Source organism: Rhineura floridana, chromosome 3 (genome assembly GCF_030035675.1).
Source record: "Rhineura floridana isolate rRhiFlo1 chromosome 3, rRhiFlo1.hap2, whole genome shotgun sequence".
Taxonomy (NCBI): domain Eukaryota; kingdom Metazoa; phylum Chordata; class Lepidosauria; order Squamata; family Rhineuridae; genus Rhineura; species Rhineura floridana.
In genome coordinates, this window is record NC_084482.1 from 220,679,532 (window position 1) to 220,687,493 (window position 7,962).

The following is a 7,962-nucleotide window of genomic DNA, read 5'->3' on the forward strand; positions in this document are numbered from 1 at the left end:
AATCAGAGTGAAAGGAGGTGAAGTCAGCCACTGAGACTCTTCTCAGGAGGCAACACTTTGCCCTTCCATGTTTTTTGGCTCCTAGCTGTGGGAGAAGGCATTAACATGCATCTCATTCTCAACCCAGCAGGAACAGGATGGGAGGGGGCATGGCTATCATGAATGGACCCTGCACTTCTGAATTTGCCACTACACTACTGTAGAGATGTGAAGGCCCATAACAAAAGTGGAATATTTGGGAGGGAAAGCAGTTTTTTTCTCTCCCCCCCCCCCACCCATGCTCTGACCTCGCTCCTTAGAGAGCTCTGTATTGCTGTCCTGGGCTCCTACTGGGAGGAAGGGCAGGATATAAATCTAATAATTAATTAATTGCGCTGAAGAAATGTCTGACTTGTTCCTGGCTACAAGAGACTCTACTATACAAATGTCAGTGACACATCCATAGCTCTACCCACTCTGGCATTTGACAGTAAATTGGCCCTTGGACTGCTGCTTGTGCGTAAATGTGGCCCTCGGGTTGAAAAATATTCCCTAACCACTACATTAGCCACAGGCTCTCATCCGAGACCACCTTACAGGGCTCTTGCGACCACTGCCCAGCTATTGTGCTTTGGACAGGGGGGACGCTGGCTGCCAGCACCCCCACAGATGGGCCACTCCTGCAAGAGAAGCTGAGATCCACTCCAAGGGGGCTTCGATGTTCCCCTCCAACACACTCCCAAGGGGATGTCTGGAGAAGCCTCTTCCTCTGGAGCCCAGCTGAGGAGGGGACATTTATTCATCCATTTCCTCCATCCTCTGCCTTGAAAGCTTCTAGAAGCCCATTCAGAGCCTGGTCAGTTTCAGATTCCTCTCTCCATCCCTCCATCTTCCTTGCCTGACAGGAGGGAAACTGACCAGCCCCTCTTCCAGTGGAGGAAATCCAAAAGGGGCTCTCCCTCCAGCTGTGGGGCAGAAAAGCAGCACAGCATTCTCCCCTCCCCTCCAATGTGCCCCCCAACAAGGCTGCATCAAGAGGTCCCCCTTTCCCCCCTGCCTGAGCTGCATTCCATCCTTGGGGGGAATGGGCTGACCTGCAAAAGGGTTGGGGGGCAGCTTCAGTGGAAACAGTTTTGGCCACACTTTGCCTCTGGACTGCGTGGATCAGGCCCCCTCCACACACTTTCTATGGGTTCCCAGAGGGAAGGGGGGGCTCTTCCATCACCCCCTCCCCCTCCCAAAAAACAAATCTTCCTTCCCTCATCAGTCTCCCATCAGGCCCAGGAATTGCAAAGGCAGCTCCCCTCCCCCAGCTGTGGCCCTCAAAACAACACAGGACATCAACCCCCAACATACAGCCGCCCCCCAAGTGCCCCTCTGCAAAGCTGCATCCCCTTGCCCGGGCTCTGGCTTCCAAGACGGCCTTGCAAAGCCAACCCCGCGGCACTTTGCAAATGGATTGCATGCACCAGAGACCGCCAGAGGAAAAGGAGGGAGTGGCCCCCCCTTCCCTCACCCCCCAACAAAAATACCAAATCCTCCCCCCCTTTGCACCTCTTTCTCCTCTGCACGAATTATTTCTTTACCCGGAATACGAATTAAGACAGCCCCCCCACTTCCCCTTCAATATTCCCTCCCCCCTCCATGTGATTAAGACTTCCTGCCTCTCTAGGAACCAGAACTCCTTTCCTTTACCCATCGGAGGACTGAGTGGCAAGAGCTGCTTCTGCCCCCCCCACTGCCAACATTTTCCTCCCTCCCTTCTGTCCCAATATTGCACCTCTTCTTCCTCTCTTGCCTCCTGCAGAAGCAGCGGCAAGATAGGTGTGTGTGTGTGTGTGTGTGTGTGCTGTGTGATATCATATACGCATTTGTGTGTAAAAGGTAATGTGTTCAAGATAACAGAGCTAAAGTGCCCCCATTCCCACAGTTGCTTCCAGTGCTGGTGTCTTCCCCACTAGTACACTCCCTCTTCCCAATGCTGACTTTCTCATCTCCTGCCTGGGCACCTTCTCCTCCTGCATCTCCCACCCTGCGGCACTTTCTGCCCTTGTCTCCAACGCAGGGAAACGTCCAACTTCAACCAATCTCAGAGGGTTGCCACATCCTTATTCCTCCTGGCGTAGCGTGGTTCCACCTCGCAGCAGTCACTGTTCAGGTTGCTGTTGCGATGGCCTCAAATCATCTCAATCTGTGAATGCAGGGGATTGAGAATTCTGGCGTCTCTCCCCTTGGTCCGCTCTCTGCCAGCTACCATATGACAAACTTTGCGGTCACTTGAGCTTCCAACAGTTTTTGCCAGCAGTTAGGTCTGACCAGGTGAACCCAGTGGCCGGAGATCCCAGCCAAGAATCTTTTCAGGTATAGGAATATCTCAGGTAATTAATGGACAATCAACAAATTTATTATTTGGGAGCTTATTGCTATAGGGCGGTCTAAAAATGTAATAAAATAAATAATAAATAAATAAATAAATTATTATTTATTTATTAATTCAATTTATACACCGCCCCATAGCCAAAGCTGTCTGGGCGGTTTACAACAGGTAAAAAACATCTGACATACAATTAAAACCTCATATTAAGCAGTTTAAAAATAAGTTAAAAATATCAAGAATTAAAACATAATTAAACACACACTAAAATGCATATTAAATACTACTAAAATACTGAAAATGCCTGGGAGAAGAGGAAGATTTTTATCTGACGCGGAAAGGATAATAATGTTGGCGCCAGGCATATCTCATCAGGAAGAATATTCCATAGTTACAAAGGAAATGTTTATCAGTGTCTATTTATTATTAATACATCTAATTTACTATACATTGTGGACATAGCCATATATCAGAACATAGATCTTACACAGCGCATACAATGGGGATGTACACTAATGTGTTACATTTCAAAGGACAGCACAGGTCACATTGCATTTCCATCTGAAAAGGAGTGGTCTCACCTTTGTTGTGTATAGAGCTTAACACTCAGAGCAGGTGGTTCTTTCTTCGACCAGTGTCACAGACAACTGGTAAAAATCCCTAAGGCTGTCTGACTTTTATAGCTCTAGTTTGTATCTATCTAGCCTTTGTCAGTTCATGTTCATATTACAACTATACTCCATCATTTGAACTCTCATCCTAACCCTACATCTTGATGCTGATGTTGTATTCTAATAAATTCTCCTGACTCACCCCTTTACAGCTTCAGCCATATATAGACATGATCATTGGCTGAACGCTCAGACTCCTTATAAAATGTTCAGACTATGAGAAACATTTTATTTTGGAACTACTGTAAACAAAACTCAAAGGAAAAAAGATTCTTTAAGTGGCAGCTTGTCTTTTTACTCTCATTTTGGCTTGTATTGTTTGCACCACTTTTCCCCACATAATTTTATATAAATCAATTATAAAGAATTTGAGATGGCCAATTTCTGTAAATACAGGTGGCCTGTGACACAGTGAATTGCATCCGCTGTTCCTAACTTTACTAGGTTCTCCAGTGCCACCCCCAACAGGCATTTCAAGATGAGCTTCATGCCCAGTGGATGCATGTTCACAAGTGTCAGACTGAGCCTGCTTCGTCCACATAACTTTGTTCTGTTCACTGAGGGCAGGACTTTGTTGTTGTTGTTATGTGCTTTCAAGCCATCCTATGCAGATTTCAGTGATGGGCTGCATATATAACAGGTGAGATAATTTTTTAAGCATCCTGGCCCCAACCTGTATAGGGCTTTAATCTATGTAGCCTGCAAGATGAAGAATAAAGCTCCCATTGAAGTTCTTTCCATACTCCCTACATTTCAATTGTTTCTCCTGTGTATCCCCTGTGATGTAAGCCTACTGCTTTCATTGAATCTCTTTCCATACTCCGTGCATTAAAAAAGTTACTCCATAGTGTTTTTATATGTGAAGTGTGCTCTGACTGAACCTCTTTCCACTCACTACATTTAAATGGTTTCTCCCGTGTGTGTTCTGTGATGTAAAACAAGTCTACTGCTTACACTGAAGCTTTTTCCACACTCCCTGCATTTGAACGGTTTCTCCCCTGTGTGGGTTCTTTGATGCAAAGTATGGTGACCGCTCTGACTGAAACTCTTTCCACACTCCTTACATTTAAATGGCTTCTCCCCTGTGTGGGTTCTTTGATGTGAAGTAAGCTTACTTCTCTGACTAAAGCCCTGTCCACACTCCATGCATTTAAATGGTTTCTCCCCTGTGTGTGTTCTGTGATGTAAAGTAAGGTGACTGCTTACACTGAAGCTCTTTCCGCACTCACTGCATTTAAATGGTTTCTGCCTGTGTGTGTTCTTTCATGTAGTGTAAGGCTACCACTCTGACTGAAGCTCTTTCCACACTCTTTGCATTTAAATGGTTTCTCTCCTGTGTGGGTTCCTTCATGTGAAGTAAGATGATCGTTCCGAGTAAAGCTTTTTCCACATTCCCTGCATTTAAATGGTTTCTCCCCTGTGTGGGTTCTGTGATGTGAAGTAAGGCTATTTTTTACACTGAAGCTCTTTCCACATTCCCTGCATTTAAATGGTTTTTCTCCGGTGTGTGTTCTTTGATGAAAACTATGACAAGTAGAGGATTTCTTGCTCCCATTCTTTGGCTGCTTTCTTTCAGACGTTTTTGGTCCCCTGTGATTTCCAAATATCTCTTTTTGACTCTCAGTCTTGGCTATTACCAGTGGCACCATCTGTGGTTTTCTATAATTCTCATTCTGCCAGTCACCTGCTGAGGGGGAAGAGGGTTGAAAAAAGCACATTGGAATTTCAAGGCAAAAACAAAGCATTTCATCACAGATGAAGCCCAATTATCTGCTTCTCCATTTTTGCATCTCCATAATTCTCCCCCTTTTATCTTTGCATGGCCCTCCCTCCCTGTTCAATATCTATAAAACTCGCTGACAAAATGCCTGTCAGCAGTAAACTCTCACCCTCCTGTCTTTGCAAGGAGACACTTAACCTGTCTTCTATATGCCGATGACATTGCCCTGTTATGCCAAACGCAGGTGGGCTTACGTCGTCTCTTAAGAGAACTTGGCTCCTTTTGTGTGGATGAACTTTTGAGAATTAACTATGCGAAATGCAAGGTTTTAGTTTTTGCCAAAAGTAGACATAAACACCACTGGCACATTGACAACCATATTATTGACCAAGTCAACGCCTTCAGTTACCTTGGCATTGCATTCCATCCCTTAGGTTCTTGGAATGCGCATTTTGTCCAGTCTGCTACGACTGCACAGAAATCAGCCAGAGTTTAATGACCTTCTTTTATACAAAGGGCGGTCAGTACATTCCGGCAGCAGTCCAAGTATTCAACTCCAAGGTGCTTCCTCAACTTCTTTACGGGACCCAAATTTGTAGTGGAGGCAATTACGCATGGTTGGAGAGGGTACAATCTAAATTCATGAGGTTCGTTTTGGGCGCTCCGCGATGTGTCCCCAATGTGACCTTACGCTTGGAATTAGGTGCCCTTCTGATTGAGACCCACGCTTGGATATTAAAATTTAACTACTGGATGAAGCTGCTATTTTTACCTAGTGGATTGCCCCCATTAACTTTGGAAGATTCCTTCCAATGTCAATGGCAACGGGTAATGATTCACAAACTCGGAACTCTCAGTTTTTCGCTCCCAGCGATTGGCGCCCTAGGCCATACAACCGCTAAAACAACAATTATCCAACGCCTCAAAGATGTTGAGTATCAGAACAACATGAGCCTAGTTGCCGCTTATTCACAATGCAGTATTAATGTAACTCCCTGTATCTTGGCCACTTAATCAAGTTTATCTACCCCAAAACTCAGGAGAGTTTTTCCCCTGGCACGATTTAATGTTCTGCCCTCGGCACTATGGAGGGTAGATACAGGGGTGTCGATTATTATGATGGAACTTGCCCCTGTGGTGCAGATGCGGTGGAGACAGTGAGCCATGTACTACTTTGCTGCCCTTTTTATTCAGATCTCCGCCTTAAGTTCATCTCCCCACTTTCATGTAATCTTCCTCTGAGCCCAGAAGCTATGATTTTACAATATTTAATGGCAGATTCAGAATCACGGATCACTCTAAGGTCGCCTCATTCTGCGCAGCTGCTATGGCTCGCAGGAGGGACCTAATGCGATGTCTATTAGATCAAGGTTTTAGCTAGATTACTATGTGGACCCGGTTTTAGCTTTTTAGCTTTCTCACTGCACTGATACTGTATTCTATTCTATCTCCACTCTGATATTCAGAGGATCCGTAATTATATCGCTGGTCTTGGACCGTAATAAAGATTTTACGTTATCTTTGCGTGGCCAGATGAAAGCAAGGTTACCTGAATATCCTGCAGTCTCACACAACAACATAAATTCCTTTCAGGTCCATATAACACTTGATGTCACTAAGCCCAGATTTGTCTGGGTTTCCTCCTACTGCCATACAACTGTGATATATATTTCTAAAATAGTATGCAATGAAAAGTGGGGTGTGGGGGAAGAGAAGGGCAGCAAGACTGCAGAACAGGACAAACTGGGCACAGCTCACTTCTCCTTGATTCTTAATAATTTGACTGCAGTCAAAAGAGCCGGTCAGACAGGAATATAGGAACAAATGAAGTTGTGATATACTGAATCAGACCCCTGGTCCCTCGAGCTCAGTACTGTCAATACTGGCTGGCAGCTGCGCTGCAGGTTTTCAGATAAAGACACTTCCAAATTCCACCTGAAGATTCAAGGGATTAAATTTAGCTGAGATAAGACAGGGATGGCCAAAGACCAACACTACACGAGTTTGCAATGATGCTCTGAACCGTAAGGGGAATGCCCGACTGATCTCTCCCCTTCATCAAAGCCCTGTACAATTAGATCTTGTTCTTCCAGCCAAGAGACTAAGCCCAGGTTTGACATTTCTTTCAAAGGTACAGATAAGCTAGTTAATTCTGAACTGAAATTATTCTCCTCTCTCCAAAACAAAGAACGATCTTAGATCTCCTGGAGATGAATAGCACAGGGACATGTAGATCCAAATGTCTCTTGTGGACAAGAAACTGTTCAAAAACCTCAATTCAGTGACACTGTGGAAACCAATCCAGCTATCTTAATTTGGGGGATTTCTCAGCAGATGGGAAGGAAACTTCAACCTGGATGCCATTCCCCCTCCTTATATGAACAGCCTGGCTGGATCAGACCACAGGCCTATCTATTCCAGCATCCTCACAGTGCCAAAGTGGATGCAGATGGGAAGTCTACAGGGAGCACATGAAGGCATCACTTAGCTCCAGCTGTTTTTCTGATTCCAGAGATATCACATCTATTTATTCATTTATAGGCTCTTTGTATACCGCTATTTCATTAGAAACATCAAAGCAGTTTACAACACGTTAAGAAAAGGCAACCACCATAAAATTAAAAACATCAAATATACAATAAAAACAAAGGTCAAGTGTTGTGAAAAGAGCATGCTCTTGCCTGCCTGGTGCAACACAACGGTTTTCAGCAGGCGCTTCGAAGTTAAAACAGAAGACGCCTGCTGAACCTCTGTTGGCAGAGCTTTCCAGAGAACTGGGCCGATGACACTGAAGGCTCGATTTCATGTCAATGTTCAAATCATTTAAACTGTATAAAATCTAGTTTCAAAGGAGATGAAGCTTCATCATGTATAGGGAGTAATTTACAAATGAATGCAAGCAAGAGTGAATTCGTTACAAGAAATTTTAAATGTCTCTATGCAAAGCACAGTAGCAAGCTGGAGGATGCAAAGGGAGACATCCTGGTTTGCTCCAAGAAAGCTAAACTGAGGAAGGTAACCTGGAAAGAAGGTGATGTGGAAGGCTAGTGACCAACTAATTTCAGAGATGAAAGGGAGACATCCTGGATAAACTGAGGAAGGTAACCTGGGACGCACGTGCAAGAAAGGAAGATGCTTTAAATGCAATTATAATGCCAATATAGAGGTACTGATTAAACAGAAATTATAACTTTAGGGTTTCTATAGGTTTCAATTAA

General features: G+C 44.6%; 1 pseudogene; it reads right to left on the reverse strand.

The window, feature by feature from the left end:
* Window positions 1-2,730: 2,730 nt before the first annotated feature.
* Window positions 2,731-4,708, reverse strand: LOC133381701 (zinc finger protein 239-like; annotated as a pseudogene).
* Window positions 4,709-7,962: the final 3,254 nt, after the last annotated feature.